Raw genomic sequence first — 10,456 nt, 5'->3', positions numbered from 1 at the left:
AAACACTGGCCCAGGTTGCCCAGAGAGGTGGTGGATGCCCCATCCCTGGAAACGTTCAAGGACAGGTTGGACGGGGCTCTGAGCAACCTGATCTAGTTGAAGATGTCCCTGCCCACAGTAGGGGGGTTGGACTAGATGATCTTTCGAGGTCCCTTCCAACCCAAACTATTCTATGATTCTATGATCTCCATTTGCTCTTCTCTGCCTGCACAGTCCTCAGGGGAAGCAGCTCCCAATCCTCCGTGGAGTCCTGGCTGGGAGGGTGGCCGATGCAAAGGCTGACACAGGTCAACCCACACGTTGCACAGTGTGCACAGCCCAGACCAGGGGGCTGGCACATACTTGCAGAGCCTTGCAGGAGCCCAGTGCTCACATCTGCTGTCCGAGTTTTGTGCACTGCCTTCGTCTGAGCGCATGTTACTCAATACCTCAAAATAAGCCAAAAGGAAAGCACTTGCTACCGATAGCAGCGGTTCCTCTTCGAAAGAAGGCAGGAGATAAGAAGTGGGTAGGAAGCGGTGAACAGCCTAGGAGGAAGCAAGGCCACTAGAAGGGGAATGAGGGCTCTTGGACTTGCATGCTGTGCGTTGGTCCTAAAGAAAAGGGCATATGCATACTGGGTCCAGCAAGGAGGAGCCACTCTTTGAGGACCGGGACCCTCATCTTTGGTTGCCCAGTCAGGGTCAAGCCTGGAGCCTTGGGTTAGCACTGGGAAGGCTTGTTCCCCCTGTGGCTATGCCGATTTCCCTCCCATGTCTTGGCCCCAAGCACTACTCTACCAGCTCTGTTACCCCAACTCTAAGCTTAGCATAGTACCAGCAAGATCAGGGAAGCCCACGAGAACTGAGAAAGACCAGGAGAAAGATGCCATGCTACTGCTACAGCCTCAAAAAAATCTCATTTTATGGAAAGAGAAAGCCTCCATGGAGTCCTGGCTGGGAGGGTGGCCGATGCAAAGGCTGACACAGGTCAACCCACACGTTGCACAGTGTGCACAGCCCAGACCAGGGGGCTGGCACATACTTGCAGAGCCTTGCAGGAGCCCAGTGCTCACATCTGCTGTCCGAGTTTTGTGCACTGCCTTCGTCTGAGCGCATGTTACTCAATACCTCAAAATAAGCCAAAAGGAAAGCACTTGCTACCGATAGCAGCGGTTCCTCTTCGAAAGAAGGCAGGAGATAAGAAGTGGGTAGGAAGCGGTGAACAGCCTAGGAGGAAGCAAGGCCACCAGAAGGGGAATGAGGGCTCTTGGACTTGCATGCTGTGCGTTGGTCCTAAAGAAAAGGGCATATGCATACTGGGTCCAGCAAGGAGGAGCCACTCTTTGAGGACCGGGACCCTCATCTTTGGTTGCCCAGTCAGGGTCAAGCCTGGAGCCTTGGGTTAGCACTGGGAAGGCTTGTTCCCCCTGTGGCTATGCCGATTTCCCTCCCATGTCTTGGCCCCAAGCACTACTCTACCAGCTCTGTTACCCCAACTCTAAGCTTAGCATAGTACCAGCAAGATCAGGGAAGCCCACGAGAACTGAGAAAGACCAGGAGAAAGATGCCATGCTACTGCTACAGCCTCAAAAAAATCTCATTTTATGGGCAAAGAGAAAGCACACCATGTATATATGTGTGTGTATATATATATCGATTAGTATAACTGAAATCTTAACAGTCTCATCCAAGAATGATTGTTGGTCTAGATCTAACTACTATAGGAAAACAAAGAATAATCCTATGCAGAACATTATTAAAGTTATTACACACACTTAGTGGTTTCTACCCCTTTTCTTGGTGTTATGCTCACCCTTCCCACTCTTGGGGGTTTCATGCTGGTGACGTTACAGTGAGTCATCAGCATCTGGAGCCCTGTGCCAGGAAGAATAAGATGTTCGTGTTGATGGTTCCTTCTTCCTCTCCCCAGGATCCACTCAAGAGTCATTTCAATTATGTTTAGTTACTTTTTTTTTTTTACATACTTTTTTCATTGGTCTGCAGCTGCATGTTACATCTCAATTTACTACATGCAGTGCCTTTTACATATGTTAGGTACTACTTTTGCACTGTTTGTTACCCCTAAAACCAGCCTGGTCCAGCTCCAGGTCTGCATTTCTTCGGCTGAGTGAGTGGTTTATAGCCGAGAGGTCTCCAGTTCCAGCCCAGGCCCCATCTCATCACCCCATACCTGCACTCCTCCGCACCACACCCCACATCTCCACTTCGAGACCTTTGCTCTTGTACCAAGCCTGCATTTCTCTACACTATGTCTTAAGTCAGAGCCATAAATACCTCATTCTACACAGAATAACAGCTTGTTACTGCTATCTATATAAACCTACAGCTGCACTATACAAAGATACACAAAAGTAAAACAAATTAGCCGTAGCCACTTGGTTAATTAGAAAAATTGCTCTTACCACTCAGCCAAATTAAAAAAAAAAAGCCTCAGGCAGGTCAAGACAAGCTCAGTCAGAGCAAACCTAACAAGCCTCAATCCTGAGGTCTTGCAAACTCAGTACAAAACTTACAGCCTGTTATTAGCGATAGCAATACCGAATTAAACTGCTAAGGGATAACAAACCATCTTGTCCTAGACTCTCAAAGGGGAAAAGCTGGAACTGAGCTATTTTGTTTTATTTATGGAATTCTAGGCTCCTGTTTTTTTGGTTTGGTTTTTTTTTTTTCTTCTTTTCCAGCACACAGAAAGGCACTGAGGACAAGCCAGCACAGCCCCATGTAGAAGCTTTTTCAAAGGTGACAATATAAGAGAGGACAGAGGGGAAAAAAAAAAAAAGAAAGAGAGGGGCAGGGGAAAAAAAAAAACTATTTGTGCAGCAAGGGAGTCAGGGGTTGTACAGCCACAGTCCAGTCATGCTGCTTGCTAGAGGGGCCATGCTGCAAAGCCTACCCAACTGTCGGTAGGGAAAAATGAAACTAAACCAAACATAACTAAGAGCAATAAAGGAGGACATCATGGAAGGAGTCGTGACTGAACCGTGGCCTGTTACAACACAGGCAGCACGCCAAATTGCTAAGATGCTCGGCTCTTTGCCAGCGTTGCCAAGACCCCATTGCATGCTCACGTGGCACACATCACTACATCAGGACAAAGCTGGGGTTGGCGACACCCCACGAAAGACATGGGGATGAAGCAGAAAGCTGGATGAGTCAACGAGGCTGTAGCCATCCAATACAGGGTCCCAAGGGAGAAGGAAGAGAAGCCTACTACAAAAAAAAAAAAAAAAGGGATTGTGCCACGTGCCTGGGCTAGGAAGAGAGGCCAGACCTGCTGGGTCACCTCCCCTCACCGCCTTCAAATCTCACCAGCCCTGGAAAGACAGACAGCAGAATTTGCTTTTGCAGGCACTCGAGGTCATCCTGTGCCTGTTTTTGTGGGGAATCCTTGCGCATGCAGAAATGGGGGACAGAGCTGGGTCCGAGGATGCACACGAGAGGGGGTGGTGGAGATGTAACCCCCCCAGGTCCTGTTTGCGACAAAAGTAGGGTTTGCAGCACCAGGAATGAACTATGGGAAGTCAGGAACTGTTTCTGCCTGGGGGACTACCAAGAAGGAAACATGAGTCCCAATTAAAGCTGGTTGAAATAATTGCCATCCCATTCTCTTCCACTTTGGCAAACTAAGCCTTCAGGAGTTGAAGAGTCCAACTATAGCTTCAGAAATAGATAGAATCATAGCTACACGTCTTTTAAATACCTCCAGGGATGGGGACTCAACCACTTCCCTGGGCAGCCTCTTCCAATGTTTAACCACTCTGTCAGTAAAGACATTTTTCCTCACATCCAATCTAAACCTCCCCTGGCGCAACTTGAGGCCATTTCCCTCTCGTCCTATCGCTTGTTACTTGGGAGAAGAGACCGACCCCCACCTCGCTACAACCTCCTTTCAGGGAGTTGTAGAGAGCGATGAGGTCTCCCCTCAGCCTCCTCTTCTCCAGGCTAAACAACCCCAGTTCCCTCAGCCGCTCCTCAGAAGACTTGTTCTCCAGACCCCTCACCAGCCTCGTTGCCCTTCTCTGGACATGCTCCAGTACCTCAACGTCCTCCTTGCAGTGAGAAGGGATTACACAAGACAGCTTTAAAAACAAAACAAAACAACTTAAGAGCTCATTCGTCTATAGGTGACCTGCGGGAAGGGATTAGAGACTTCCTCCTCTGACCCACCATGGCAGATAAATAATCTGCCCTGTTTACAAGAGAAGGGGCGGTCTGAATGCAATCCACCAAGGTAGAAACACAGCATTTTTTTTTGAAAGGCATCAGCTACCTGCCTCGCCATCCCTCCTGCAATGCAGGGCAGCCCCAGGGAACGACTGGAAGCTACCTCAGTTTGCAGAGACCTCGCACCACGCTCTTCTCAGGCTCATGACAGCAGAAGGAACTTATGAGCCCTCCTGCAGCTGTGAAAGCAGTTATTCAAAGGCTTATTTCTGAGTCAAGCCAATCACTCATAATTGCAGTTTAATCCAGACTTGGATTAAGAATATTAATTAAGTAATTTATTGGAATTCCTCACGCCCCAGCTTGCAGCGGCTCAGGATTAAGGTCTAGAGAAGCCAGTCTCAGAGCTTGGGACAAGCTCAGCTGAGCTCTTCCCGATTCTTTATTTTCTTTTGAATAACACATGTGCTCAGCTGGCCAAAAATATCACTACTATGGCTAAAAAGAAGCCGTAGGAAGAACCAGCCTATGTATTATCTACTCATTCCCTGCGGGACACCCACGATGGGCAGCCGTCCCCCTTCCACAGCTGCACGGAGCAAGTGCCAGTTCTCCTTCGCAGAGCACTAACCTGATATCTTGGAGTTTTACCCTTGCCTTGGAAGCCCTTCCTCTACCCCTCATTAGACCCGTCCTTCATTTTATCACAGCGATCCAATTTCTCATCGGTTAATCATTTGCTTTTCTTTGCAGCGACTCTCCTTGGCATCAGCAGCACCACACTTACTTACAAACACGTGGCAAAGGCTAATGTCTGTCCAATTTGAGCTTATTTTACAGCCATCTGAACTTGGCTGACTGTTGATGGACACAGAATACACCTGTGTAAACCCGAGGAGCTCCTTAAGCACATGTTTTATTTATGCCAAACCACAGACATAGTCTTCTCTCCTGCTAAACCATGTTGGAAAAGGAAATGCCTCCATTCATTGCGTTCAGAGACAGAGTATCTGAAGCACAGCAGTGATAGTCTCAAATGTTGTTCTACTCCTTTCCTCTCGTACTGACAAAAGCATTCCCCTTTAAAGTTTCTGTTCTATTTTTCCCAATTTTTTTTTTTTTTTTTTTTCATTTTTGCAACATCAGACCTCAAGGGAAGAGGGAAGGGGAGGAAAAGCCCTCTGGGAACCCTTCACACATTTCTCTTCCTCACATCCCCACAGGGGTTTCCCCACCTCTCACGTGTCTGCCAGACTACAGCTGTTTTGCTTTCCCCTTAATCTGATCACTCACCAGGGAGCAGATGCAGAGCATAAGCAGCAGTTCAACAGCACATGCTCCTCACTGAGGAGTTTTCATCACACCCACTTCCCTCTGCACCAATTAAAGATGAATCAGCCAAAAGCCCATCTCTCCAAACCACCTACGGGTGAGCGAAGGCCCTGTCATTAAGCAGGTGAAAAAAGCAGCTTTAATGGCTGCCCTTCCTCTGATCACCCACCAGGACCCCCTTCTCCACCCCACGCGGCCCTGATGGGCAGGGGAGCAGTGCTGTCAACCCTCCTGCCAGCCCCGACCACTATGGAAAGTGGCTCTGGGAAACAGGAGGCTGATGCACTTTTTTTTCCATCAATGAGGATCAATAATCTGTTGGCCATGCATCAAGAGCGTGACTCATACCCAGGAGAAAGCACAACGTGGGAAGGTTTCTGATAAGCACGGCTTGGTCCAAGGGCTTTAGTGCCTGCAAAAGGTGCCAACGTGCAGGGGTTTATGTTCCCATCTCTCCAGGGTGCTGATGCAGAAGCAACAGGCAGGGACAGAGCCCCATCAGAGCCTCCGGTTGCTCAAACAACTTCCTATGCAGGGAGAGGTATTGCTCGTACACACCCCCAAGCTATAGACTGAGATGGCCCTACCTCCTTCAGCCACAAACTCGTACCACATCCCTCCAAGGCCCAGCAGGCTGGTGTTCAGTGGAAGTTCAGAGAAGCTCATGAAGTTCAGCAAAGTCCCCGATGTGGGGCTGAATGACCCCACGCAACAGAGCAGGCTGGAGGGGAGCAGGCTAAGGGGCATCAAGTTGTTGCCTTCGGCTATTTAATGGGGGGTGGCTATAGAGAGGCCAGAGCCAGACGCTCCTTGGAGGTGCACGGAGAAAGGACAAGCAACTGGTTGCAAGATGCAACAAGGGAAATCCCAACCAGATAAGGAAGAAAAAAAACAGTTTGCCAGGGTAGTGGCAAACTGCCAAAACAGGGACCCTGAGATATGGCAGAGCAATCTCCCTCCCTGGAGATACCGAAATTTGGCTGGAGGAGGCCCTGAGCAACCTAATCAAAGTTGGCCCTCCTTTCAGCAGGAGGTTGGACTCGAGCCCTCCAGAGACCCTCCCAACCTCAACATTTCTGGGAAGAGGCTGGGCATGGGCAGCAGGTGCCAAGGCAACACAAGAGGAACTTCTCACTACCTCCTACCACCCAGGGGTTTATCTTATCAAAGAAACACAGTATCAGGGCTGTCCTTGTACCATCACACAGTGCAGGACATCCCCAGCCTGCAGGCAGGGAGACAAACTCCCCAACCCTCAGAAGGGTTTTTTTTAAGCATCATTATGTAACTAGAGCAGCCATAAGCCCACCCCAGTATTAGCGTGAGCAGTCAGCGTTGTTCTTGGCAAAAGGTTGCCTTGAGGTCTCCTCCCAACCCATATGAACAACAGGCTTTTATGAAAAAAACCACCACCAAAAACACTTCTGGTTTTGCCTGAAACCAGATCTTCCCTTTTTGCAATATATATATTTTTTTTTGTTTTAAAATTAAAAAAGGAAGTAATTGCAAAGGGAAAATGTTCAACTTTTGACTTTGCATTTCACTAGTCAAATACTGGCAAAAATGCTAGTATCTTGACTTTGGGCTAGCAAGTGTCTTAGGCATCAAAGCACAGGTTTTTATGTGCCTACAGAAAAGGCACTTCACTGGAGAAGCCGAGTTGAAAACATCCTTGGAAGGACTAAGGCAGGTAGGGTTCATCTGAGTATGCCAGTATTTCTTGGAGTCACCAAATAACCCCAAACTGTTGGGCTGGGAGAAGGATCCTACTCTCAGAGGTGTCTGTGATGGGGGCACAAACCTGCTCCACAGGGTCCTGAGCAGTGGAAGATCCCTGTCAGATTGGGTGTTACGCCAGACTGCTGCTTTGTGCCACTGTGATGTCAATGGCAAGCAGATCAACTTCTCCAACCTGTATCTCACCTGCTTATGGCCAAGGGCCAGGAGGACACTCCCCAGACTTATCAGCCTCTCTTTAAAGCTTAGCTTTTTCAAACACATCGTGTTACTCACCCCAGTATGGGTTATTCAATACCCAGCAAGACACATGAACTTTCCACCTTGCTTTTGCTTCATACCTCCCAGGCACTGGGATTTCCAATCTTGGTTTCACTAAGCTTTTTGACAGAAATGGTCAAGCCCCATAGAACTGGTTTATAGAGCAACACGATCCAGGGTAACACCCTTTGGGGAAAGGACGCTTCATTTAAGCTCCTACAGAATAGCCAATAATTACTATTTAGCTGACACTGGCAGGTCTTTGCAGCCCCGACATCCAGAGCATCTGAGCATGGCCAACGAGTCCTTCAGTATTGCACAGAGCCCATGTGCCAGCCTGGTCCTCCTCATCTGCTGCGGCACAAGAGGCAGACACGAGGCCTCCAGCTTCATTAACTGAGCTCTCACTGGAGTTGAACCACCTCAATTTTGCTCCAAGCACGGCCTTTTGGAGAGAAACAGGATGCTTTGATAGAGACAGGGAAGCTGTTGAGGAAAGCACAGCCCTGTAAGCATGAAATATTGCCAGCACTCACTTCGTGGATCCACCACCCCAGCAGAAACAGGGTGAGGATGGACAGGACCATGTGGGACAGCAATTACCCAGCCTTTCCACCTCATTAACCCAGCAACCAAAACAAGGATCACAGCACTGATGGGAACCTGCTGGAGGAGAGGCCAAGGACCAAGTTACTCATTTCTCCCCAAAGCTGCAGTAGGATTTGATTTCTGGGGCGATTTTTCCACTGCTCCCCCAGCAGCCGTTCAAACTGCTGCAGCTGCTCTTACTAATGCAGCTCCTTTCTCTCACACTGTGCTTGAGAGACTTTTTCCCTCTAGGAAATACTTAAAAAAAAAAAATATCTGTTGGTTCAATGGAAACACCTGTAGTGCTCATCCGATTGCATCTTGCTCCTTTTTTCTGCTACTGGAAAACAGGAGCACTGTTTCACTAGGGGCTTGGCTAGAATTACTCCCTTTTTTGGGATGGACCAAACTTTCCACCACAGCTAGTAGCAAATATTCACTTTAACCTCTTTTGAAAGCCAGAAAGCATTTAGCAGGGTGGGCAGAAAAACCATCTCCATCCATTGGGACCAAACTGATTACCTCTGTTTCACAGGCACAAATCCAACACAGGGGTCAAGGCAGGCTTGGCAGCTCCTGCCCGTTGCTTGTGCAGCTGATAACTGGTCTACCTTTGGCAGAAAAAGTAAATCTTGCCACCATTCAGATTGATTTAGATCCCTGTTGTAGGAGTCAGTTGCCTCATTAAAACCAAACATGAGCTCTTGGGGCTTGCAGAAACAGTCCAGTTAAGAGTTTCATAAGCTGCCACACCTCAGCCTGGCTGTGGAGCACACCCCAGCACGGACGTGAGATAAAACAGCACTGGCTTCACCCGTGCATTTTCCCCTTGCATTTGTCACTACTCTGCTATCATGCAGCAATTCAATTTTGGTGGCTCAGTTTTGCGTACGGGCCCCTTAGGGACCAAGCACAAATGGTTTTTGAGATCTGCAGGCAAGCTCTTTGCTTGAAGGCAAAGGATTTCCTATCAAGCCTGATCCCCCGCAGACAACTGAGCGTACACAGACCCCATTACAGAGACTGAGCCCTGGCTCAGAGCTCTGCACATCAGCTCACAGCAGAACGGCGTCTTGGATGAGTTGCAAAAAGCCTCCAGCCACCGATACTCAGAAAAATCACTTCCAGTTTTAATGAAATGCACTTCAAGTACCTGATTTCCAACCAAAATAGCAATAGTTTAAACACAAGAACAAGTGCCTGTAAATGAACACATGGGAACCACCGAGAGCTTTGGACTATAGCGACCTGAACATCAGCCCTGAGATGCCAGAAGGCTTTGCTGCCAATGCAACAGCTTGCTGACACCTGAGATTCACTGCATGTAGGCTAACTGTTGCCAGGTACATGCTGATATCACGTATTTTTTTTCCTCTGAAAAGCAGCCAATTAGGCAGCAAGCACCAGCAGTTTATGCTGTCAGTCCCTGCCTGCTCCATGCCCAGCAGGAGCAGGCTGGGGAGGACGGAGCCTGATGACGAAGCTGTCATCCCAACACAAGCACAGCTCCATCAAGATTGGTACCGCTCCCCAGCGCGCTCACATCCCACCGGAGCCTGGTCCAGCCCCACAGCCAGCATCATCCTTTCCCATTGCTAAATCTGTGGCTGGACAGTTTAGTTTCTGCTATGGATACAGTGCGCTGAGCCAACTGAACCAAGTAGGGGAAAGAAAGTACGGCCCCAAATTAGATGTCCTCTCCCAGACCAAGGTTTAACCACATAGGGGCGATTAAAGTACACTTTGCTCATGCCAAGGTGAATTTCATCCCTCCAATGTGAAACCTGGTTTTTATTCCGGCTTCTTCCCCTCCCTCCTTCTCCTGCCATGACATTCGCTCCCTCTCACAACATTTTCCCTTTTCGATTACGTTTGTGCAATTGCACAATTTTCTCCTCTCCTGGAGGTGAAAGGGAACAAAGTACCCCGACATGTAAAACCCTGAGATTTTTTCCCCTTCCTCCCAGTGCATCCCTGACCCAAGCCCAGGTCTTACGCTGCAGCTGCCTGTTTCGGTGCTGTCACTGCCTTGTGTTTCCCCATCAAGCCAATTCAGAGAGTCTGAAAAGGGCAGCACAGCTCCGCTACATCAAGGAAATAGGATTAGATCTAATCTTGTTTATCAGCACAATTAAGGCTCTCATGCAATCTTCTTCCCAGACTCGGGAGGAGGAAAGAAAAGATCCAAAGCACCTGGCAACTCTGAAGAGGAGTTAAAAGTTCACACCAAAGTCACTGCAGTCAGGATGAGTGTCACAAGTCAGCAATACCTGTTTCAACTAGAAACCGGGTGGTTTTTTGTATACAAAAAAGGCACAAAATGCCTGTATCAAACTCTCATTAGACAACCCCCCAGCCCCATCCCTGCAACG

The sequence above is a fragment of the Aptenodytes forsteri genome, unplaced genomic scaffold, assembly GCF_000699145.1.
Source record: "Aptenodytes forsteri isolate BGI_AS27 unplaced genomic scaffold, ASM69914v1 Scaffold260, whole genome shotgun sequence".
Lineage (NCBI taxonomy): Eukaryota > Metazoa > Chordata > Aves > Sphenisciformes > Spheniscidae > Aptenodytes > Aptenodytes forsteri.
This window is presented reverse-complemented; position numbering follows the sequence as displayed.